Below are 27907 nucleotides of genomic sequence, written 5' to 3'. Positions count from 1 at the left end.
CACTAATGTGTAGTGTGAGTCTGATGCGTAGAGCATTGCAAATTTGCTTGGAAAAGAGGGTTTTCAACTTCCTTTGTTTGATTTACCTCCAAATCGCGATTTTAACTCTCCAAGGGCATCTTTCACAATGAAATGAATGAATAACACTCCTTTCACTTTATATATGGATGGATTTTGATTTTTCCTTCTTTCAAACCCACTTTTCTAATGTCAAAGTCACTTTTGCTTTAAAACTCTGTTTTTCATTTGAATTGACTTTTCTTGATCACTTTATGAATTGATGCATTGATGTTTTTGCTTTTGTCTGCAGTGGCTGGAATTGGCAAGGTGAGCAAGGGTAGTAGATGGAACTTATTAGATGTAGAAAACATTTCAAATTACATAAATTTTGTACATAGAAAATAAAAACTCTGTTTTCACCTCAAAACAGAGTTTTGAGGTAAAAATCATTTATTGAGCATATCATCAGTGAAATTTTGATCTTATGAACTTATTAGACCTCCTCATGTGCCTGCTGACCTTTTATTGAGTTTTTGATGACCATGGTGGCAAACCCTAGACCTAGTGAGACCTAAAACCCTAAAACTAGCTTTTGCAAATGAAATGACACAAAATCACAATACATGACCTAAACATATGAAAATAGGCCAACAGGTAAATGCCATGAGGGAAATTAACAATGAACCACTTCCATCAATTGATATGTGACCTAATGGAATGCAGCTGATCGGATGGGACACCTAATATGCATGCAAAAAGAGAAATTTGATCACTGATGGAGGGATGAAGATACTGACACTAACATTGGCTCCAATGGGGATGGTAGCTCCTAGGAGGTGCCAAGAACCATAGATCTCTGGAAAAGTAGATAAGTGCCTTCATCCATTGGGAAATGGAGTCAATAACTTCAGAAGACTAAAACAAATGTCTTGACTCAAAACTGACTTAATTACAAAGATTGAAAACTGACTCAAACAACTGACACTAAATAACCAAAGACTGAAGCCAGACATTCAGCTTTATAGCCTTCACTTTGGGCCCCAAACTAAATGAATGATGACAGTACACACTTTGCAATGAAAGAAATAAAATGGTATGTACAATGACAAATTGTGACAGCAGAAAATTCCTCAAAGATAATACCGTTTCAGAAGCCGACCATTGACCGGCCCTCCTGGACAATCTTCCCCATTCATTTCTTTGAGTAGAAAAGCATTTTGACCTCAATATGCAACAATTCTATATGGTCCCTTCCACATATTCTCGAACTTTCCATGTTTGCCTTTATCCTCATTTCTAGCATTCAATTTTAGCACTATGTATTCAATCTAAAATTTGTCCGCCTTTGCCTTCTAATCATAAATATTATTAATTCACTCTTGCAGCCTGAAGGTATTCTGAAAAACTTCCTCTCTCGTCTGTTGTAAATGGATCATTTGGCTTATTCTCCACTGAAAATGATCTTCCTCACTGCCAGCTTAAATCTGTATAGTCCCATGCAAAAATATCAGAAAATGAAGATAGTAAACTAATATATTTAGCTTTTACTTGAGGAGGTAATGCCTTTGACAACTTCACCATTTTTGGATTTTCTGCTGTTCCGATATTCACATCTTCAACTCCCTTCTCAGTCGACACTAAGCTTGGTTTTTGGGCTACATCATCTTAATCAAATAATTCCTCTAAAGGTATTAAGCCTTTAGGGATGACATTGTCCTTCAACGGTAAGACTTCCATTTGATTTACCTCTAGGTCTGGTTCACCATCATCTTGCCCACCATCTATAGAAGTGTCTTTATATTTGCCTTCATTTTGCAGAAAATTTTCAATTTCTTTGTCATCCTGAAACACCTACCAATATCTTAGATTATCAGGGACAGCGGGGTGATGCTTCACATGAATTTCAAACTTATTGTTTGAATTCATTGGGATCTTTAAGTTGCTTGCAGCTGTAGCAAGGGAATATGCGATAACATTTTTTGTACGAGGCACACATGTCAAAGCATGATTTGGAAACAACTTCAGAATATCTAAAACTGCATTATGGTAAGCTCACATTTGAGGATTTTTGGCTTGGTATTCACCCTTGACTTGTTTGATTACTAATTCAGAGACGCCATAAACTGAAATTCTCTTTGCATTCAACTTTTTGAGGATTTTCAAGCATGCAATCAGCGCCTCATATTCGGCTTTGTTATTGGAACAATCAAAAGCCAATTTATATGAACAAACTCTTGCATTACTCAAGACTTTATTTGGTAGGAAAACAGGGTTGCATATCCAAATAGCAATTCCTGCACCATCCTTACCTACTGCTCCATCAAAATCCATACTCCACAACCCGGCTTCTTCCTCCAAGTGCTAGAATTCTTCCTGCTCTTCTTCCTTTGGCTGTTGTCCATCAATTTTCTACTGCTGGCGGAATGTTGACTGTTTAGTAGTACTTTCAAGCCTTTGTCTTTCTTGATCAAGCACTGCTATGAAATTTTCTGTTATCTTTGGAATATCTTTGACTTCAACTAGCTGAATATTTACATCATTAAAACCACTATCAGAATAAAGAACAAAAGATTCTAAATCTGTATGTACACAATTAATCGGATGACTCAAAGGTTTCTCCTTGCTCGTGATCATATACTTCATCTTTTTCTCCCTATATACTTTCCTCAACTGACCAAACATGGGAATAGTGGCATAAGAGAAATCTAACTGCAATGTCCATTTGAGTTTTGCACCCCACGACCTAGATAAAAGCATGCCAAATCTAGGGGGAATGTCGGCCACAACTACATCCATGAGAACATTCTTTGCTAGAATCTGATCTAAAGTCACAACCAAATCCTTAATGAGACCAATACATCTGACCCTACCAGAATCAAAGGAATAAAGATCATGATACTTGCAAGTGATGTCCAAACCCAATTTTTCCATAATTGCCTTTGGCATCAGGTTGTGAGATGCTCTTGAATCAAACATGGCATTGTGCAAGACAAAATCATGCACTCTAAGGCTGATGTAAAATGTGGCTACATCACTATCTTCAGATTGACCTTCTAATGCTAGACCAAAAATAAGCTCGGGTTGGTCATCTTCCACATTAACCATATCAGACAGGGGATCTACATTCAAAATCTTTGACACTTGAATTTTATAACTACTATTCTTCATTAATTCAGTCAAAGGTATCGACACTTTTAACTTAGAAATCTCATTCGCTAAGCTAAAGGCTGTAGTTTTCTCTACCTCTTTGACTGAAGGATCCTTCTTTTTAGACTTCTCCTTTGCTGCACTTGGCTAATTTTACTTGTCATTTGTAAATTGTACTTTGCTGGAAGTAGGGTCTGCTGCCTCCTTTCCTTTTTCCTAAACATTTAAAGAATCATTCTTTGGTGGTGCTGCTTCTTTCCACTTTTGAATTTGATTGATTGGTACATCCCTACTTCTGAGTGAATACTGTCTTTGCTGCATTGTCAATGCATTCATATATCCCCTCTGATATTCTTCTGATTCTTCTTCTAGGACTGTTTCATTTGCTAATATAAAATCTTCATCTTTCTGTACAGCTGAGCTTTCTGAATATTCCTCATCCTCTCTGATATAGATTGGAAAATCATCTGGTGTAAAAAAGTGGTTCTCCTCTCCTATTGGATTCTCATCATCATCTGATTCCGGGCCATGTACAAAATTCTGCTGTAATGGTGTTTTGACTTGCTATTGTGCTGATTGATCTTGCGCTCTTTGCTCCCGTTGTTTAATCCTGAACTGTGGTTGCTGCTAACCACGGAAATTTGGATTTCTGATCTGTGTTTCGGACTTATTTGTAATGGTTAATCTATCAAACATCTTCTCAATTTTACGAAGAAAATGATCTGAGGAAGAAGCTTCTTCCTTTATGGTCACCTTCTTCTCGGTCTTTGTCCTAGCTCTCTTAGCTAGCAGATTTGCCTCCACACTCATTGCAATTTTCTGCATATCCTCCAATGTAGCAGGGTCTCTTTCTCTCAATTGATATGCCATGTCGGAATCAAAGCCATTAGGAAATTTTATCAAAGCCAGCCCCATGGGTGGCTTGATATAAGCTGGGATAGCATTATAAACAATTTTGAATCTTACACAGTAATCCTGGACACTTTCACCAACATTCCTCTTTATATTTTCATACTTGGAGAGAATTTGGAGTGGATTTTTCTTTACCTCCCAATGATCTAGAAATTGACTATGAATAACTGCCAACGAATTGATAATTCCCGCGGGCAGTGCTCTGAACCACTTTCGCACTTCACCTCCAAAATTTGCACAAATAATCTCATCATCACATTCTCTTCATCTATCTCATGAAGGTCAAAGAAATCGCTCATCCTATCAACATGTTGTTATGCTGTGATACCTTGGGTAGCATCAAACAATGGAATTTTACTTTGGTAATCAGCAGGCATAGCATCCAAGTTCTGTGGCAAAATGAGAGGTGCATATCTAGTAGCCATTGCTCGAGGTGGATTTGAAACTGGCCTTGGGGATGTAGGAGGAGTTGTAATAACAATAGTAGTCGATGTGATGGGTGTATGAGGTGTCAAAGGAGGTGAAGAAATGATTGATGTTTGAGGTGTAGAAGGGGTTGATGGGGGAGAAGAGACAGTAGATCTCTGATCAGATATGGTGGGCTGCACAGGAAGAGTGGGGATAAAAGGAGGTTCAGTAGGAATTTCTGAACTAGACAAAACAACAGATGATCCAAGGGTAGAAGATGCAGATTCTAAGAGCTCGCGAATATTGGTAGCCACTATAGATGTTTGAAGTGAATTCAAGATGTAAGCATCAATTGATCTATTTTCTCTTTTAGTTTCAAGATATTGGACAAATTCCAAATTCAAAACAATATTACCAACTGCACTTTCAGATTTAGTTTCAAACACAGATAGATCAAAATGTTCATCAAACGAGAGGTCTTCAAGATATGCAAATATAACTGGGCATGAATGAGATTTAAACATAGGTATCACAAAAATTTCTTGTTGGAGAATTCTTGGAATGAGATTTGGGTTTTCATACACGGGAGGAGGATCAAGATCAGGATTGGCCGTGGTGTATCATCTGGAAGCTGGTGCGTTGAATTGTTCCCAAAATTCAAATAGACATTACAATATTTTCAGCCTACTGAATTCTAAACTTATCATCCAAAAGTCTAGAATTGTTTAATGCACTGGGGTAATAGTTTTCAGTTTCTTCCCCAGTATGGTCACCACTATGTTATAGCCTAAATCTACCTCAGGTTGAGAAAGGCAGGTCTAGGGTAACATCAAACCACGCTTAACTTGGTAGCTAGCCCTACCAGGTTGGGAGAGGGCTCTCTCCTTGTCAATCTCAGGAAAATATGGAAAATAATGCTAGATATGACCGATGTAAATACTAGTTTTAGGCTAGGCATATGCTTAGATGAATTTGATTGATTTTAATGGTTGTTTGCTGGATTAGATGAGGAAGGCAGCTTTGGGTCCGGGAAATCAACTCAGATTTGCAGAGATTTCTGTGGGCGAGGTAGGAAAATGTTTTATCACTTTGAAATGAATGTGATGGTGAGTCTAAAGACTGGTGAGGAGTTGGAGAGGGCATGTAAGGCTCATGAGTCCTCTTCAAACAACAAAAAACATTTAGAACTAAATAAACCCCAAGGCAAAGCACTGAAACACCAATGGATTCTACCCTTTAATCTTGATTCATTTAGTTATGCAGAATAAGAGAGATGATGGCACATATACACATAAGATAAACTGAAAAACGGAGGAGAAAACAATGCTAATTCACCTTGTCACAAGAATCCCACAAAATGCTGCATAACCTTGGTTCATTTCCTTGCCAAACTGCAGAAGTGATTTACGATAGTGCTCAATACATCCACAAGAGTCCAACCTTGAAAAATGACTAAGAAAGTACAAGATATAGGCATCAAACCACCTATGATAGCCATCAAGGGTTTAATCCATGAGTCAAGGAGCTGTTTCAACAAGATCTAAACTAGGAATTAAAAAATAGGCAGTGGAACAACTTGCCTCTAAAACTATGGAAACTGATTCATTCAGCTCAAAACCACCTATAACTGACGTATCTACATCCTTAGGTAATTTTTCATCATTTTTACATCATAGTACATTAAGTTACATCATATTACATCATGAATTTTACCATGAGAGAAGAAAAAGTCAAACTGGTAGAAAACAAGGCGAAATTCCGAGTTTTTGAGCAAAATTGGCAAAATTTTGCCTGATGCGTAGCGCCACTTTTAGGCTACTTTTGAAGGCCTTCAATTTCACCAAATCAAGCTGAAGATAGCTTGGTGGAAAGCTCTGCCTGTCTACTTTCTAGGACAACTAGAATTTTTGGATTGGGAGTCCATTTGCCCCTTCAAAATTCATTTCTCCCAAGACTGGTTCCTGTGGGTCCAAAAGGTGGCAGAGAGGGCATTTTTTAGGTTTTTTTGCCCTTTAGGTGACCCAAATCTCCTCCAAATTTCATGAAACGTTCTAGGTTTCATTATTTTTCCATGAGGAATCCAAAAATGCAAGCCATTTTGTAAAATTCATAGCCAACTCAATGCGTAGCACAGGTGGCACGGCGCAACAGACAAAAATTCCTGTGTTTTGAATTTAAAAATTGTGAAATGACAAAATTTTTTCAAAATTGCTTCAAATTTAGCAAGAGGTGAGCCTACTAATTGCGTTGCTGAGCCAAGGAAGCTTCAGCCAAAATTCTAAGTTTGTCTTGTTCCTTTTTGGCTCTCAAGGCTCTCTTTAACTTAGCGTTTAGTCCATTTATCCTTGTCTTGCAAATTTTATTCTGGGCTAAGTAATGATAAGCCATGTGATGCAACATTTTATTCTCCTTGTTAGCCTTATCAAGCAGCTTCTCAAGGTGGATATTTACTCTTTCCAACCATGATTCTCGGTCAGCTTCAATTTCTTGCTCTAGGGATGTCATCTTGATTTTTCTTCTTTTTGCCACTTGCTAGTTTTCTCTAATTGTTTGCAGCTCCATGATTGCTTGTTTGTCCTCTAGTTTCTTGTTCTCTTGCTCAAGAAATTTAATGATCCATTTGGCCCTCTCAAGGTCAAGTGATAAGGCTTGAATTTCAGCCTCCTTCTCTTTGATGACCATATCCTTGAGTCTTGAGCTTTGGGAGCCCAAATCAGTGCCATCTTCCTCAATCAAAACAAAATCCCTGTCTTGCCCTTTAGAAGGCCCTTCACCATGCATTTGTTGTTTTCCTTTGTCCTGTACCTATTTTGTTGAAGAATAAGACAAAGCCCCTTTCACCCTCGATGAAGCTAGAATTTGCCTGTGATCTGGTGAAGAGAACGAGACCCCTTCCACCCCAGGTGGAGATAATACTCGTTTGGCAGCTGCAAAAAGCCTCCTGGTGCCTTTCTCATAAGTTATGTACACAGGAACATGAGCCTGTTCAGTTTTTCCTTCAGGCTCTTTTTGTTGCCTGGAAGGTTCACCTTCCTCTTGAGGATCTGCAAAAATCTGAGGCCCCTTGAAGATTTCATGGGCAATGAAAGTTTCCCATGACACTCCCAACTGAGTGAGCTAATGCACAACAACCATTTTGATGACAACAAAGTGATAAATACTGCTGAGTTGCTGTGGGTATGGTTTTCTTTTTGCAATCACAGTTATCCTCTCTATTTTTTTTCACATGAAATATGGAATACTCATCATTCTGACCCTAGTGAAGTGCATAAGTAATCTGATATGGTAGGAATAGAGTTTGGAGAACCTACCCTCACATGTGAAGTATTTGATGATAAGTTTCATAAGTGGAACATAACGGTCCTCCAAGAACCTGAAAGGAAACACCCTGCTTAGTTTACTATGATATTTGGCCTTAATATATGGTGCATAATGTTGTTTGTTGATATTCTGCCTTTTGTTCCACTTTTCCCCTATGTCTGGAATTCAAGTGGCTTCTACAATAATGGCTGGTGAAAGAGTGAAATTGATCCCAGCAAGGTGTACCACATTATTCTCCATGTTCATGACAAAATGCCTTGCTAACTCATGATGGTACTTAACCCTCTCAACCATCTCACAAAAATCAAAGCAAGAGTGGTATCTGAAACAACTGGTAGCAAGGGGGAAAGCAAGTAGTCCAGTCATGCTAATAGGTTCTTCTTTGATATGCTTTCCACCCTTATGAGGTCTCCTAGGCTATACATTTCTTTCTCTTGAGCTATTACTTTGTGTTTCTTCTTCATAGCTTGACTCATTGTTTCTTGCCATGACGTGTGGTGCTTGTCTTAGGAAAGTAATGTGATGATAATATGGTGGAAAACGATAATGAGGGAGGATAAGGGAGATGAGTATGAAGAGATTTTACTAATGGAAAATGGAGTTTGGGAAATGAAGGGATAAGTTTTGGGAAACTAGGGTTTTGTGAGGGATTTAGGGTTTGATGAAGGGAATGTGGGTTTGAGGGGAGTGGGATATGGGAAATGGGATAAATGGAGTGATTGAGGCAAATGGAAGAGGGAAAAGGGTTTAATGGTGTTGTTTGTGATTCTGGAGTGAAGATTGCACAATGAAATGGAAAGTAACAAAGACAAGCTAGGGTTTCACTTTCAAAATGCAAAACTCATGAAGAACACAAGTATGAGATCAAATTCAGCTCTAGGACAATGATAACTTACTTGTAGAATAGCAATGCAGCATTTTTGAGGGTTATTGGGCGAGTTGGAACATTTTGGCAGTTTTTGGATTGATGCGTAGTGCACTGGGCCTAATGCATAGCACCCTCCTAATGCATAGTGCCCTTGCAAATTAACACTGGCAAAAACCCACTGATGCGTAGCGCTAGTCTAATGCGTAGCGCACTGCCTCTGATGTGTAGCGCACTCCAAATTTGCTTGGAAAACAAGGTTTTCAACTTCCTTTGTTCAATTTACCTCCAAATCGCGATTTTAACTCTCCAAGGGCATCTTGCATAATGAAATGAATGAATATCACTCCTTTCACTTTATATATGGATGGCTTTTGATTTTTCCTTCTTTCAAACCCACTTTTCTAATGTCAAAGTCACTTTTTCTTTAAAACTCTGTTTTTCAATTGAATTGACTTTTCTTGATCACTTTATGAACTGATGCATTGATGTTTTTGCTTTTTTATGCAGTGGCTGGAGTTGGCAAGGTGAGCAAGGGCAATAGTTAGAACTTATTACATGTAGAAAACATTTCAAATTACATAAATTTTGTACATAGAAAATAAAAACTCTGTTTTCACCTCAAAACGTAAAAATCATTTATTGAGCATATCATCAGTGAAATTTTGATCTTATGAACTTATTAGACCTCCTAATGTGCCTATTGACCTTTTATTGAGTTTTTGATGACCATGGTGGCAAACCCTAGACCTAGTGAGACCTAAAACCCTAAAACTAGCTTTTGCAAATGAAATGACACAAAATGACAATACATGACTTAAACATATGAACACAAGCCAGCAGGTAAATGCCATGAGGGAAATTAACAATGGAGCACTTCCATCAGTTGATCCATGACCTAATGGAATGCAGCTAATCGGATGGGACACCTAATATGCATGCAAAAAGAGAAATTTGATCACTGATGGAGATGAAGATGCTGACACTAAAAAGAGGTAAAACAGGAAGAACCCAACAACAAATTAAAGAGAAGTAGAAGAAATTTATTTCTAAACCCTAAAGAGGACCTACCTTTATAACAAGAGAAACCCTTAGAAGATGAAATTTCCCTGGTTTATGTATTATAAAATATTAAAAATAAGAATGTTAGAAGAAGAAAAACCAGTGATAAGGAAGAAAGCATACCTTAGCGAAAAACAGAGGAAATAGAGAAAGAAAAGACAGAACAAAGAAAAGTTCAAAAATAAATTCCTCACACTAAAACCTCATCCACTGTTAGGAGGAGTGAAAGACTTAACAAAACAATGAAGGAATCATCTTGATATCCATAGAGTTTGTCAACATAGAAGAACAAGAAGGGATAAAGGATCCATCACCAATTATTTCACCTACAGTTTCATCAACAGTTCTATCACCAGTTTCTTCACCAGAAATCAACCCAGTCCAATAGAAGATATATGAATATATAGAATCTTTGGATAAGAGAGCTAGAAAAGGCCATTGCATCCTCTTCAAATCAAGAAAAATAAATTCATTCTGATAGTCCACAAGAACTTCCAATTATAAATACTCTAAAACAAGAAATTTTTCAATTGGAGACACTAAACAAACACTTAAAATAGGAACATGGAACATTGAAAGTGCAGAATGAAATACAGAGGACCAAGAATGGCAATATTCTCTTACATATTTCTCTATGGTATGATAAGAATAAAAAGTTAAAAGAAAAGAACAAATCCCTTAAGAGAAAATTCATAAGTATAAAGTATAAAATTCTAATGAAGAAACTAAGGATTGTAGTCACTAAGAAGAAGGAAAAGAAGACAAATCTGGATGTTTTAGATCAAGTATATGAAGGAGTTTAGTAGCAGGAAGGGTCCATAAAGTTTGAAATTTTGCATGAGGACATGCAATGACCTCAGTGTGGGGGAATGTTGAGCCTCACAATTGCTTCTTTTTGACACCCTTTTTCACTCTATCTATTTCTTTTTGACCTTCATAATAACACATTGGGCATCAAGTTACATAGATTATGACATGGCAGGTATACAATTGTATTGTATTTAAATAATTGATAATGTTATTTATTATTTAGTTTAATGTTTACTTTAGTTACCGAATTATGATGATTCTGTAACTAATACACAATTCTATAGCCAAGTCCATGGTTTGATAGGTTCCAACGTGCTAGCTGGGAAGCAACAGATATGGATAGGTGGAAATTGATGCACTCAACGATTTCGTCCTATTCTTATGAACCAGATTGATGGAAACAAGTCCTAGCAATGTGGTCAAAGACAAAGTCAACTTTTGTAATCGAAAGCAGTCAAGTGAGAACGAGATCCATGCCTCATGATTTTCTTTGATAATAGAAAATCATGAGCAAATTATGCAATATTATCTTTTCAAGTTAAAATTGGTTTTTGTTGATAGGGGTTAGGCATAAAGCTCTAAACAATTTATTGCTATGATCTCTATAAATATGCCTCTTGGTAGAAATGAACAGGTTGTTAAGTGATAGTGTATGTGACAATGAGACTTAATATTTGTTATTTGATACTCTGTTTTAAAAAGAATAGCTTCATTTTCTCAATTTACGGTTAAAGTGATTGATCAATAACATAATGACTACTTGCTTCTCGTGGAGGGCCCCCTCGAGACAATACATATTCTTGTTTTGTTCTAATAGTTAGATATTAGCCTTATATTCTCATATATTTATGTTTATTCAATCAAGTATTTATGTTTTTAATTTTATTTTAGAGTTAAGTTAAAATCATTGTGCTAATCAATCTTATTGTTCAGATTTTGAATACACGTGGATAAATCTTAGCAGTAGTGATCTAGTTTCACTCAAAGTTTCATATTAGACAATAGATTTATTTGTATAATTAGTTTTTAAATTCAAGCATGTGTGATATTTAATTCAAGTAAGTGTGAGTGTGTTTTAAGAAGAAGTTTGTTTCATTTCCTTTTATCATGCAAGTGCGATTTTTATTCATGGAGATGTGGTTTTCTTTAGACATGAGATTTCTTAAGTAAGAGCAATTTTCATTTATGCAATAGAGTGTGTATTTCATTTAATAAAAGTATGGATTGATTTTTATTTGTGTAAAGTGTGAGATTTATTTCTATTTTAAAGTAAAGTGTGGAATCTTATAAGTCGAAGCAGTTTTGTTTGAAAGCAGAGAGTGTGAGCATCATTATAGAGATAATATTATTTTCTAGGAATAACTAATTTTCTCATGTGCATTTCAATAACTTAATTTAATTTAGAATTTATATTTTGATAACTCAATTTAATTTAGAATTTGTGTGAATAACCAAAGACTTATATCACATCCAGTGCACTTACACTTCATTAGTTTACTAGCCCTTGTTGATAATTCATGTAAGCAATTTAAGATCAATTAAATTACCAAACACAGTCCACCGATGTTCTCATGGTGAAGTCCACTCAACCAAAGAACAAGCAGCAATCAAGTGCTAAAAATAATAATAAGAGAAATAAATAAAAGAATCAAAATACTCACGAGTCCCAACCCAACTCTCAGAGTCAGGGAAGGTGCACTAGTGAACGTCATTGTAAAGTCAAGTTCCCTTGTAAAATTTGTCAAGGTGATCACCTTACTCACAAATTCCCTCAAATGGATGAAGTCCATAGGCTTCTTTCACCACTGTCTACTCAACAACTTGCCATTTTGACTCATTTGTTCTCTACACAACCCCATCAATAGATGGTTTCTCAACCTCCTCGACCTCTACAAGGGGGCAATGAGGGGTCATCTTCCCATCCTCCTCATAGTTCATTCATCTTCATGTGCAAGGAAGATGTCAATGTGACTATGCGAGCCAAATATTATGATGTTCCTAAGTCGATTTCTCCCTCTAAGGACTCATCAACTTCACTACCTTCCACTAGACCTCTCACTTTGGATAAGCCTATGGAACCTGTTTATCGCCCTCCCAAGGGTGTTCTTCGGAAGATGACACAAAATTCTTATGCCAAGTCTCCTCAGCATTATAGTATTATTGAAGATCTTACCTAGCTTCCCTCTTCCATGTCTACCTTGGAGGTCTTACAAAGTTGTCCTCAACAATGAAAAGCCTTGTTGTCTGCCATTGGTGGAGTTGACCTGTTTGACTCTAGTCTCATTTAAATTAACATCGACAACGATGCTCCTCGCCTTTCCCATCATATTTCTTTTCAAATCATTGTGCATATTTTCCATCAGAATATTCATTACACTTTGGTGGATGAAGGCTCTTCCATGTGTGTTATGTTTGTATCCTACTGGAAGGCTCTTGGCTCTCCATGCTCGCCACGTCCAACACGACTCTCCAATATTTTGACGGACATAACTTTGTACCTAAGGGGGTTCTTCCAAAATTTTCCATTGAGTTAGGAGGGAAAACTGTATATGTTGATGTCGAAGTTGTCAATGCCACATTAGATTACAACCTACTCCTTGGCCGTAGTTGGTTTTATGTGATGACTACAGTTGTCTCGTCTATTTTTCATTTACTTTTATTTCCTCATGAAGGAAAAATTTTCACTATCGATCAACTTGAATTCTGCGTTTCGTCAACCTAGATTTCCACTACGGGGAACTCAATGCCACTTGTTGGAAATCACCCTGGTCAGTATGAGAGTGTTGGTATAGGCTTGTTTAAAAGCTCATCTCTTATTGGGGTATTTCCTCAATTAGCACCACCCAACATTTCTTCCTCCTCTTCTAAAGCTCCTATGCATATGATCTCTTCTGGCACCTGTGGACCCCATAGACCTCCTAATCCTTGGGTGGTTTCATCTGATTCTATGGAAGTTGATCAATCTAGTGAGCATGCTTCACCACCTGTTGTGGAAGAGATTTCCTCTTCGATAGTACCGTCAGTACCTCTTGACACTGGTAAAAAACTTCATCACAATATGGAATATGACCAGGTTCCTTTTCCCACACGGGTCACCCCTCCACTTGTTCCACATGACTCCCTTCATGAAGAGCCTCCTTAGTTAGTCAACTTGGAATTCATGGATCTATCCAATGATAATCATAGGGAGGTTATGCTTCTTTCTTCCTCTAGTCTCCCCGATTTGGAACATGTAGAGCTCGGATATTAAATATTGAATTGACCCAGGGGGCATCTCCTCAACCTTCCTTGGAAGTGACACCCATGGACCAAGTCAAGTCTTGGGATTCTACCACCTGTTAATGATCATCTTGTACCCCCTTTATCTCTTGATACTTCCTTATGTCCTCAAGTTAATTTCGAGAGTGCGACTATGCTAGAATGTCCTTAGCATGGTCAACCTTTCTAGATTGGGAATTTTGATTTCCTTTGGTATGGCCCCACATTGGTGAGCCATATGGTACCTTTACCCTCCATGAGTTTGCATATAGAAACCCTTGGCATGTGCCTAGTTGTGGCCATACATTGATGTGAATTATTAGACTGTGTTGTGCTTGTACATATTGTACATAGTACTATTATTTTTTTACCCTTTTTGGTTTGGTGTGTGATGCGAGTATTTTTCATGCCCTATTTATGCCAAAAATCCAATTTTTTTTATAAAACTCAAAAAACAAAAAATATGTGGTCTTGTTTTTACCTTATCCATGCTTATTTCTTTCATTTGGTGATTTAACCATAGGTCTAGTCTTTCTAGATGGTTTTTACATGATAGGGTGGAATTTTTATTACACCATTCATTGGACCTTAGGTGTGTTTCTCTAAACCTAGTATATAGGGGCAGGTCATTTTCACCATTGTTATTGCATTTTGAGCATGAGTGCCACTTTACTACCTTAGGTTCAACCCCATCAAGTTGTGACTTTAGCCACTCCCTTTTATGCGCATTATCACTTGGTGGTAGAGATTACCCACCCATGGATACCGTAGTTAGCACCTCCTTTCCATCTTGGTGTCCATGCAGTTGATTATACTCCTTTTTCATAATCCCTCCTTCTGACCCGCCATGACCTAGAATATGAGCCACATGTTCTCTTCTTCATCTCATTTATGGCTTTACCCCCAAAGGATTCCACCATCTTTATCCCTTGTGATTTCCACTCTTTTATCAACCTATTTTTGTAGTTTGAGCCTTGGGTTCTCTTTTCCATCATCATCATCTTCTTGGCCTACCATCCACTTTCACTTGGTGTTTTACCCTTTCTTGGAGGAACCGCTGCGATGAGTGGTCCTATTAGCCAACCTCTTGTCCTCCTTATGTCATGAGTAGTTCCATCATTACTGGAACCAATTGCTACCCTCTATACCACTCGTTCCTCCAAGAGGAGTTTTCTTTAAGCTCTTTTTAGACTCCTTAATTTAGAAAAGATTTTCGAGTGAACTTGTCTCCTTCATGCTCATAAAATTACCTGAAGGGTCATCTACCCAGTATAAGTTTAACCCTTTTCCAGACTGGGATAGACTAGTTACGAAAAAGGAATACCCTAGTTTGCTTTGGCTAGGAGGTTCCCCCTTGTATACTTTTATCTCTTTTTTGAGCTTGGGGGACAAATTTACGAAAAAGGAACTTATAAAAAGAGAAGGGAAGGAAAGTTTATTTCCATTGGTCATAAAAATGGAAGCGTTAGTTGTGTCGCCCTTGAACATGGCACCTGTCTCTTTCATTATCTCACAGTTAGGTTTTAACTTTCCTAGGAGCCATACCATCCATATGAGTCTCTTTACTCCTGTGGCTTGTTACTATACCAGTCATATGCAACATGCTTTGATGCCTCCTGTGTCGTTGCATGATATCACATGGTGCTCATTAGTCATGCTGCCCATTCACTCTTATGTTGTCCCACGATGTGTTCAAGGGAAGTCGCAACCTGTGTCGGCCATCTGCAGTAGCGTGTTGACCTTTTTGAGTTGGCCATCACTGTGTTAGTTGTACTTCATCACTTCATGACTTCATTCATTCATTACATCATCCTGGTTTGTTCCATGTTGATTGACGGGGGATACATAAAGGCCCTCCTTTAACGTATCTTGTCCTGTCGACTTTAGCTCATTATCCAGTAGCTTGATCTAGGAATCGCTAGTACCTTGGAGCTTAAGTATGGGGGATTTACGCAGTGCATTATATTAGATATCATTTTTGGGATTCAACTGCGTTAAGTAAGTCATTCAAACGTATGACCATTTCCATGAGAGGTAGTCGTAATTGACTAATTTCTCATGATTTTTGAATAGTTCACTTAGCACTCATTGCATCGGGTGATGCTCACAGGGGTGAAGAAGTGGGATTGAAACTAGTGAAATGTGGAGAACGAATCACATAGCATCAATCATCACTTCCGGGGCTTGCACCCGGTAACCAGGACTTCCCAGGAGGTCACCCATCCCAGAACTCCTCTGGCTCAAGCGCGCTTAACTGTGGAGTTTTTCCCACAATCAAGCCCACTTAGCTTGCTACCCCATTTGCAAAACCTTAGCAAGTATTGTGCCTCATGAACCATTCAAGTAGAGATCCCTTGACTCTTTTTGAATTTAAGTATGGGGGATTTACGCAGTGCATTATATTAGATATCATTTTTGGGATTCAACTGCGTTAAGTAAGTCATTCAAACGTATGACCATTTCCATGAGAGGTAGTCGTAATTGACTAATTTCTCATGATTTTTGAATAGTTCACTTAGCACTCATTGCATCGGGTGATGCTCACAGGGGTGAAGAAGTGGGATTGAAACTAGTGAAATGTGGAGAACGAATCACATAGCATCAATCATCACTTCCGGGGCTTGCACCCGGTAACCAGGACTTCCCAGGAGGTCACCCATCCCAGAACTCCTCTGGCTCAAGCGCGCTTAACTGTGGAGTTTTTCCCACAATCAAGCCCACTTAGCTTGCTACCCCATTTGCAAAACCTTAGCAAGTATTGTGCCTCATGAACCATTCAAGTAGAGATCCCTTGACTCTTTTTGAATTTAAGTATGGGGGATTTACGCAGTGCATTATATTAGATATCATTTTTGGGATTCAACTGCGTTAAGTAAGTCATTCAAACGTATGACCATTTCCATGAGAGGTAGTCGTAACTGACTAATTTCTCATGATTTTTGAATAGTTCACTTAGCACTCATTACATCGGGTGATGCTCACAGGGGTGAAGAAGTGGGATTGAAACTAGTGAAATGTGGAGAACGAATCACATAGCATCAATCATCACTTCCGGGGCTTGCACCTAGTAACCAGGACTTCCCAGGAGGTCACCCATCCCAGAACTCCTCTGGCTCAAGCGCGCTTAACTGTGGAGTTTTTCCCACAATCAAGCCCACTTAGCTTGCTACCCCATTTGCAAAACCTTAGCAAGTATTGTGCCTCATGAACCATTCAAGTAGAGATCCCTTGACTCTTTTTGAATTTAAGTATGGGGGATTTACGCAGTGCATTATATTAGATATCATTTTTGGGATTCAACTGCGTTAAGTAAGTCATTCAAACGTATGACCATTTCCATGAGAGGTAGTTGTAACTGACTAATTTCTCATGATTTTTGAATAGTTCACTTAGCACTCATTGCATCGGGTGATGCTCACAGGGGTGAAGAAGTGGGATTGAAACTAGTGAAATGTGGAGAACGAATCACATAGCATCAATCATCACTTCCGGGGCTTGCACCCGGTAACCAGGACTTCCCAGGAGGTCACCCATCCCAGAACTCCTCTGGCTCAAGCGCGCTTAACTGTGGAGTTTTTCCCACAATCAAGCCCACTTAGCTTGCTACCGCATTTGCAAAACCTTAGCAAGTATTGTGCCTCATGAACCATTCAAGTAGAGATCCCTTGACTCTTTTTGAATTTAAGTATGGGGGATTTACGCAGTGCATTATATTAGATATCATTTTTGGGATTCAACTGCGTTAAGTAAGTCATTCAAACGTATGACCATTTCCATGAGAGGTAGTCGTAACTGACTAATTTCTCATGATTTTTGAATAGTTCACTTAGCACTCATTACATCGGGTGATGCTCACAGGGGTGAAGAAGTGGGATTGAAACTAGTGAAATGTGGAGAACGAATCACATAGCATCAATCATCACTTCCGGGGCTTGCACCTGGTAACCAGGACTTCCCAGGAGGTCACCCATCCCAGAACTCCTCTGGCTCAAGCGCGCTTAACTGTGGAGTTTTTCCCACAATCAAGCCCACTTAGCTTGCTACCCCATTTGCAAAACCTTAGCAAGTATTGTGCCTCATGAACCATTCAAGTAGAGATCCCTTGACTCTTTTTGAATTTAAGTATGGGGGATTTACGCAGTGCATTATATTAGATATCATTTTTTGGATTCAACTGCGTTAAGTAAGTCATTCAAACGTATGACCATTTCCATGAGAGGTAGTCGTAACTGACTAATTTCTCATGATTTTTGAATAGTTCACTTAGCACTCATTGCATCGGGTGATGCTCACAGGGGTGAAGAAGTGGGATTGAAACTAGTGAAATGTGGAGAACGAATCACATAGCATCAATCATCACTTCCGGGGCTTGCACCCGGTAACCAGGACTTCCCAGGAGGTCACCCATCCCAGAACTCCTCTGGCTCAAGCGCGCTTAACTGTGGAGTTTTTCCCACAATCAAGCCCACTTAGCTTGCTACCCCATTTGCAAAACCTTAGCAAGTATTGTGCCTCATGAACCATTCAAGTAGAGATCCCTTGACTCTTTTTGAATTTAAGTATGGGGGATTTAAGCAGTGCATTATATTAGATATCATTTTTGGGATTCAACTGCGTTAAGTAAGTCATTCAAACGTATGACCATTTCCATGAGAGGATAGAATGAGCCCATATAATCTCACCAAGAGGAAAGGGGACAAGGAGGGAGTATCCAAACTATAGCACAAGAGCTCTGCTATATTTGGAGAAGAGACAATACTACAAGCTAGAGGAGAGGATCTTATTTGTTGAAGGTATATTGGTGTACTTTCACTTATATTGTCAATAAAAATCTATGTTCCTTCACCTTATGTCAGTTTTGCAGTAATTTATATGTGTGATTTCTAGATGTTTTGAGCTAACGATCTTCTGTGGAAGATCACTTGTTGTCTTTATTTAGTTTTGTTTGTGTGAAATATTTGGATTGGTAGTGGATGAAATAGATCGCATGATTGGAGAACAAGGATTCTGCATCAAGCCCAAAACCCTTCACCAACCTATGAGGAGGAAAGGTATTTGCTCATACTTTGTAGCATTAGAAATTGCATTGAAACTGCATGCATGGTGTTGTACCTCTGAGATACTATTAGGTCAGGCTACCAATGCCAAAGCATCTAAAATAATTGTTTTGGGGGTTTTTGGTTTTAATATTGGAAGACCAATGAATGAAGACAGATGTAGAATTGAAGTAATTAATCCTTTGGGTTATATTAATACTTCAACAAAGGGCTGCTATAAAGCATTACACAGTGATATAGATCAAAAATAGTGGTGAGTGGAAGAAAACAAAAAATATGATTATCACAGTTTCCAGACTATAAAACAAAACAATCATAAGTTGGAAAACCTTCTGAACTACATTCAAAAGATTCAAGATAGTATACTTAAGCTTACAAAAGATGCTGATGATTTATTGATTAGAGGGGATTAGCTACATAGACAGTTGCATTAATCCAATCTCTTAATAGATGATCACTTCAGGAGCTTATAGGAATCAATTGAAACTCTAATTGTTCCTACCTAGATATCTCTATAAGTCATAAGCATATGAAGAAAAACATAATGATTGAAAACTGGAAAAACTTACAGGATAACACAAAACTATGTAAAACCAGATTCAGAATCCTCTGTTTTGTATTAAGGCCCCAGAAAGACTGAGTACATCAAGTGTCTACAAAAGCTTCCTTCAAAGGTGACTTCCAGGTTCAAAGTAGAACTAACAGTCAAGACTTTACAAGCAATGAACTATGAATCTTCAACTCTGAACCATTTACAACTCTAGAAGAGAGTTATTTATACAATAATAAAACTAAAAATATCTTAAACTATTTAAGATTTATTCAAGGAAAGGAAAAGATCTTCATGCAAGAAGATAGGGGTAGCTCTTTGAATTGTTTCTTGTTGTCCCCTTTATTCAAGCTGTGCTGGCTTTTGTATGATATTTTCCCCCTTTAAGCTGATTGACTGTTTGTATCCTTCACGCTGGCTGATTCCTTCAGTTAAATCTTTTATCTGACATTCTTTTAAACTCTGTGAATATTCTTTGACCTGGCTGAGTGACCTTTACTGTGCTTTCCAGTTTTTACTGTGTTTTTACAGTAAATCGCTCATATTTGTCTTCAAACTGTTATGCAAGCTTTTGTTTATAAGCCTGAAACAACAGTCTTCTTACTTGCAAAACACATAAAATGTTAAGAAAAACTCAGGTGGCAGAGAAGGTCTTCATTGGCTTCGAAAGGCTTATCGGAAGGAGTTTGGGGCATATCGGAGGGTAAACCATGGCTTTAATGGCTGCAGAGGCATTATGGAGGCTGCACTATGTAAAACAGGCAAAATAGAGAAAAAATGGATTTTTTATGCTTTTAATGGAAAAACAATTAACCTTAAAACTATCGGGTGAAGATGAACAGTGGTGGAGCAAAAGAAAGAGTACAGAGGGATTAATTATGGTGGGAATGGCTTAATTATGGTTTAAAAACCCATATTAGCGGTGTTTTTATGTTTAAACAAAGGTTTAGTTATGTCTTCATTTAAATCATAAAAATGATTTAACAAAGAAATTCTTTGCAAAAACGAATATGGCAGACTTGAAATTTTATAAATGCGGGCGAATAATGGCATTGGGTCCGGGATAATATCGTATATTGTGATTGGAGTTCGGCGGGGTTAGGCCCATCACAAAGGAATGCAATAGGGTTCGGATACGATATGGCTATGAAATACAATATATATATTTGGTCGGGCCCGGGCTCCCATCGAATATCAGAAATCACAGCGGTGGGAGGTATATATGTCGGACGGGATTTCTGCTGAGAATGGATGTGAAATGGCGATAGTTTATGATATATACCGCGTTGGGTCCAGTACTTATCACGCATCGCATTTCGCAATGGCAAAGGGTTATATGTTATAAGAGGGACTTGCGATGGAAGTGGATGTGATATGGGATTAGATTGCGATATATATAGCGTCAGGTCCCTGCTTCCCATCGCATATCTCAATCGGGGAAAGGTGAATTCATATGAAAAGTTGTGATCCATGAACATTTGCAATGTGATATTTTAATAAAATAAATAGTTTTTAAATAAAAATAAGGTTTCGGGTTATTATATTAAAGGAGCTAATATATATGGGAAAGGGAATTTTAGAGGTTTTAATACATTAAGTTAGTATTAATGTGGAATATGAGCGGAAAGGGGAATGCGACTAACTATAATGCTTTTTAATGAATGATTTGACTTTTCATATAAACATTTATACTTAGGGTAAAGATATTTTTATGGGTTTTTGTGTAAAAAGGGATTTTAACATGGAATTTTTACTTTTCCTAGGTAAAAAGGGTTTTGACCTTAGGAAAAGGGATTTTTATGAAATGAATGAATATGAATGTATGAAGGGGAAATTAGTAAATATATGAATGAATAAGGATGAGGGAGGTTAATTAATTGATGTTGTAAAACTTCATTTGCTTTGTGTAATTGGATCATGGACACAAAAAACACGATAAATGTACATTTTGTCCAATCAATAATCAAACTGCTGCAACCTTGCTCTACTTACCCTTTGCTTATCTTATCATTTTTTCTTCACTTAATGGGTGCATTTAAGCTAGCAAACCCTTTTCCTTTCTTCTTTTTTAACAAAATCAAACTATCTAAATCTACCCTTATATCAATTCAAGGGCTCAGATTAAATTGATAAGCACCTTATTATTCTCCACCTAACTACTGATTTGCCAAGATTAAACAGTTTGGCTAGATCTTTATTCTCTAACTATAACATCAAATTTAAAGCATGAAGTAGTCAAGATTAAACAGTTTTACTGTCATGGGTTGTGGCATTTAAAACAAGCTACACACAACCATTATTTTGTAGAAACAGAGTAGTGGCATTTATACTTGCTCACTTTCCGAGTTTATTTGTTTTCTTTCTACCTAACATTTTCATTTTGCCTTGAATTTTTTAGAGCAACTAACCTAACATTTTCTTTGATATGGACATCATCATCAAGATATTTTTTAAACTAACATTTTATTCACTATTGTTATGTCCATATCCTAACTTAACATTTTTTGAAATATTCTATCTTAAATTAAACCAAAAAATGCTACAACACATGGACATATAGATTAGGGATTGATATTAGATTTCCTTAGCCATTCTCTTTTGATGTATGGTGATCTTAAATGGGCATGAGATCATGGAACACACGATCCTTGCATAATTAAATGCAACAAAAAGTTCAATGCTAAGAAAAATGGATTTAAGAAACCTATCCACAAAATCCTTTGAACATAAAAGAAACAATAAATAATTTGTAAGAAGCATATATAATTAATGATATTGCTAGCAATACCCCAAGGATTAGTGTGACACTAGATGGAAGACAAGCAGATCATCAATCCACTATGGTGGATATGCAAGATGAAATGTTTGGAAAGAATTTGACTATGTTAATTGACCCTGATTCTACTTTAAGTTATATTTCCCCTAATGCAATTGAAAAATGTGGACTTAAAAAGGGAAAGCAGAGTAAACCTTGGTGTAACACCCTCCTCCCACATCCACCCAAGTAACCATGCCGACTGGGGTAAACATGATATGAGAGGCTAGTAGGATCAGATTCAACATCCTATGTGACCTTAATGAAGTGGAATCGACGAAAACATCACACATAGTCATCTAACAACATCAACAAAACCCTCAGGAGACAAGTCAACCACTCAAAGAGCCTTTCCCTAGGTCCCACTATTGTTCTGGTTCTCTTGAGCCATAGTCACTCTCATGCTATGGGTAAGGGAGTGATCAACAACCTAAAGTCACTCTCGCAGGCTTACCTACCAGCAACTAGTGACCAAAATTTCTAGTTCCGTGCTAGCGACGCCGGGATTTAAGCCACTTTTTCTGCCCCAAAGCCCAGGCCACTGCCCAGAATGGAGTGATAGCCTGAAATCATTAAAAATACATGGAAACAATGATGCAAAAGTAATAATATAAACAAGACCATAACTAGACCCCTACTAGCCATGCCAAGAATTTCATCAAACATATCATCAACATGTAACCTACAAGTGTAAACAACATTATTAAGTGAAGGGATCTCATACTTATCTAAGAATCTCTATGAACCATTGTTCCCTCATGTCATTTTCTGCATTATCATCTAGTAGGCCATAGATACATTATCCATTAATTTACAAGTAGAAACATGCTAAGAGCCACACATAGACACAGTCATAAAATATACATATAACCAGCATAATAGGAACATAAATACCATAAACATGTCAGCCATCAAAATCTACATATACATCAATATATTTGCACATAAAAATCAAGGTAATGAAATTCTCATTAATGAATGCAATGAACCAACCAGAAATGGGACTACCACGTTCCACCCGACCATAGAATGGGTGAGCCAAATCTCTCTTTAGCCATTCACCCCCGTGCCATATTCCAAGCATGAATGGGGGAATCAAACCAAAACAACCAACCAGGGCATACAGATGCTAAACCACCTCAACCTCATCAATAGAAACCATGCTTTACTGTAATCCATCTCTAATCACTAGGCCAACACAATGAACATATCATAATAGGCTTTACTATGATCTCCACCGGATCACTAAGCCAAATGAGCAGGGATGCCACAAGATTTCTCCACCTAAACCGTGAGGAATTTTCCTGTCTCCTAGTCTCTCAGGATTTACCGCAATCCAAACTCGGATCGCTAGGCCCTAAACTGCGACCCACTCTCTAGGCTTTACCACATATCCCAAACCCAGGATTACTAGGCCCAACAGAGAGAAAACCATCTCTAGGCTTTAACATATATTCCACCATTCACCGGCAAGGATTTCTAGGCCATCTGAGGCAACACAAAATTTGGCTTTACCGCAACCCACATTCTAGCTCAGGGGTTACTAGGCCATGTGTTCTATCATTTTGAAGATCCACCTCACTAAGCTTCAAATCCACCTGAAAATCTAGCTCAACTAAAACATGAGAACCCCATCGCACCATGACTATCCAGAAATGGCAAGGCTAGGCTAAAAACACTGTTATAGCTGGAAAAACCCATGCCATGATAGAAAAGAACCACATGCAATGCCATGCATGCCAACTATAGCAAGGAAAATACACGTGCAAGTCGATACCTACAATGAAGCCTAATATAGCTACTTGATATTGCCTTTCCTTGCTTGATCCTTGCTTCCTCTTGCCTTCTTTTCCTTTCTTACTCCAATGCCAAAATGATCCAAGAAAACTCTAAGTGTCCAATATTATGAGAGAGAGAGAGAATAATGAGAGGGATCCAAAACTCAACTAAAAAAAGGTTACCAACTAATCCTCAGAAGCCTTTTTATGAATGAGGCCTTTATTTTCTTCATTTTCCATTATTTTCCTTCATTTTCCTCATCACATGTAACCTGTGACCTTTCACCTTCCTTTTCTCCTAATTTCCATTATTTTCACAAATAAATGTGCCAAAAAAGCCATTTTTCCTTTCCAAAGCCTTAACCATTGCCTTTTCCAATTTCCTTAGCCATAAACAACGAAATGAACACCCCCCAGGATGTATTGCCCAACATTCAACTTGGAATAAGTGTCCCATCAACCGTGATTATTGTTTTTAACTTTTATTACATGGAATTTTCACCAAGGTTGTTACAGAACCCTCCCCCTTGGGGGACACCATCCTCGGTGTTCAATCACACATATACCTCAGCAACCCGCTGAAGAAGACATATTTCTCATGGAGCTTTATAACACAACTTGTTGCAGTATTTATAATGAAAGACCTGCTGAAGATAAAACATCATGACAACATTATAGCATACCACATATTGGAGCTTTATAACACAACTCATTACGATATTTACAATGATCATCCTGTTGAGTACCAACCCACATGCCATCATAACATCATGATAACATAACCACATGATAGCATAGTAACATGACAACATAATCATAATGAAATAGCACCCATACCACATAGTGGAGGTTTATACCAAAACATATAAAAAATCATATACGAAAACATATGTTAAAACACATACTAAACACCATATCTAAGCATATATCAAAACATCATAAGGCATATATCAAACCACCATAAAGCATATACCAAGACACCATAAAGCATATACCAATTCAGCATAAAGCATATACCAAAACACCATATCGAAGCTGCTTTGCCTCAAATGGAAAACAAGGAAGGATACATAGCCCGCATCTGATCCGCCATCTCCCATGTAGCTTCATTGGGCCCAAAGTGCTTCCATTGCACTTTAACTTGCTCGATTCGTCGATTACGGAGCATGAGAACCCTTTTATGCAATATACACTAAGGCTCTAGTTAGAATTCTTCATCTGGTTCCACCTGTAATACAGACCAATGAATCACATGATCAACATCCTTAACATACTTCTTAAGCAAAGATACATGGAAAACATCATGTACTTTCACTATCGAAGGTAGTGAAAGTCGATAGGATACTGGCCTAATCCTATCAATGATACTGAAGGGTCCATAAAAATGTGGTGTCATCTTAGCACATGATCCAATCCGCAAAGATCTCTTCTTCGGTTTGATGCACAAGTACACCTGTTCCCCAACCTGGAACTCCTTGGACAAGATTTTGCTATCCGCATAACTCTTCTGCCTATCCTATGTTGCCTTTAGATTCTTCTTGATCACCTGCATTTCTTGTTCCATGTTCACCAGCATATCTGGTCCAATCAATACCTTGCTAAAAGGATCACTCCAACCGATAGGAGTGGTACAACTCCGCCCATACAATGCCTCAAAAGGACTCATCCTCAATGACCCCTAATAACCGTTGTTGTATGTGAACTCTACCAAAGGGAGATAGTCTTCTCACTTCCTCTAATGATGCATCACATACATCCTCAACATGTCCTCTAATATCCTGTTGGCCCTCTATGTATGTCCATCTGTTTGCGAATGATAAGTTGTTTAGAAGTCCAAATCTGTGCCCAAACCTGCAAGTAACTCCTTCTAAAAATTGGAAGTGAACTTTGCATCCTTGTTTGACACAATCATCTTTGGAACACCATGCAATCTAACTACATCTTTGATGAATAGTTGTGCCACATCTCTAGTTGAGAATGTAGACTTCACTAGAATGAAGTGTGCAAACTTTTTTAGTCTGTCCATAATGACCATAATGGAATTGTGCTTTTTCAGTGTCTTAGGCAACCCTATGATGAAATCCATGGAAATAACCTCCGATTTCCATTCTGGAATCGCAATTAGATGTAGTAGTCCACCTGGAAGTTTACACTCTGCTTTCACTTGCTGACAGTCGAAACACCTCGCCACAAACTCTGCTACATCCCTCTTCAAATTCAGCCAATATTAGAATCTCTTCACCACTATCAGTGTCTTTTGATAACCTGGGTGACCTGAATAAGGTTTCACATGAAACTCCCTCAATATCATCTTCTTGAGCTCACTGTTGTCTGGCACATATATCCTATCTTGGAACCTGACCAATCCATTGGCTATAAGACAATAATCCATACCCTATGCACCTGTACCTGCACCTATACATGTACCACTACCTGCACATGTACCTGTACTTGCACCTATACTAGTACCTGTACCTCTACCACTACCTATACCTGTACCTGTATTAACATCCTACTGTAACATGTGCACAATCTCCATATACTTGACATCCTACCGACCTTCTTGCAAGATTCTATCCTGTAAGTCCATCCTGTAGGAGCTCATAGCTTCCAAGTGGTGTACCTGTACCCATCTATTGAGAGAATCTTCCACCTTGTTCTCTTTACCTTTGATATCCCTGATCTCGAAATCAAAACTCACTGATTGTGGCCAATCATCTAGCCTGCCTGGTGTTCAGATTCGGTTGGTTAAACAAATACCTCAACCCAATATGATCACTCATCAATACCAATTTCTTGCTAGGAAGATAGTGCCTCCACAACTTCAATGCATGTATAATTGCTGCTAACTGACGATCATGTGTCAGGTAGTTATACTCATGCTTGTTTAGTTTCCGAGACTCATAACATACCACCTGTCCATCCTACATAAGGACTCCACCAAGCCCTTTCTTGTAAGCATCTGTGCATACTACAAACTCTTTGTCCAGATCCACAATCTATAACATTTGTGCATGTGTCAACATCTTCTTAAGCTACCCAAAGCTAGCCTCACACTCCTTTGTCCATTTTAACTTCTTACCTTTCCTTTGCAATGATGTGATAGGATAAACAATCTGCGAGAAGTTCCTATGAACCTCCTGTAATAGCCTGTCAGATCCATGAAATATCTCACCTCATCCACACTCTTAGGAGCTACCCATTCCATGATGGCCCTTATCTTCTCTAGGTCTACTGCAATTCCCTCCTTGGAGACAACATGTGATGAGCCTCATCATTGGGTAACTATATGGACCTTAATGCACCTCCTAGATTAGTCAAATCAAATCTTCTCACAATTTATTACATGTTTTGATTATATTTTGTTTAATGAGATGAGTCAAAGTGAGATATTATGCCTAGTGGATTAATGTGCATTAAATGTAGGTTTGTGAGAGAAAATCAGGTAATTTTGGCAAGATTATAGGATGAAACTCGAATGGGACAAGGAAGAGAGATTGTAGGTGGTAAATCCTCCTCATTTACTCCTCCCTCATTCAAATATTCCTCCATTAATCACACTAGCTCGGAGTACAAGCAACGAAGTCATGAAGATCAAAAGGCAGCTGAGCAAGTGATATTCAAAAAGTTAAAGAGGCTTAGAGCCTCATTAGGATTTGAATTTTGGTTGTAAAAACACTAGTTATTTTTGAGCTCCAGACTTGTGGAAGAAATTTCTATGTAATTTTTTGTTGTGATAATGAGAATGAGCTTTTTCTTGATCCAGTACTGAGTTAAATCAGAGGGATGAAGATCTTGGGTTAGGGCCCAACCCTAGTAGCAAAGGATCCTCATCTTGTGTCTGTATGATTAGATTAATTTCATAGATTCATGGTTAAATTGTCCTTAGAAGTATTTCATTGCAAGTAGTGTAGATTTGATTAG

The sequence above is a fragment of the Pinus tabuliformis genome, chromosome 5_2, assembly GCF_031772625.1.
Source record: "Pinus tabuliformis cultivar Carrire ecotype Pingquan chromosome 5_2, CPIR1, whole genome shotgun sequence".
Lineage (NCBI taxonomy): Eukaryota > Viridiplantae > Streptophyta > Pinopsida > Pinales > Pinaceae > Pinus > Pinus tabuliformis.
This window is presented reverse-complemented; position numbering follows the sequence as displayed.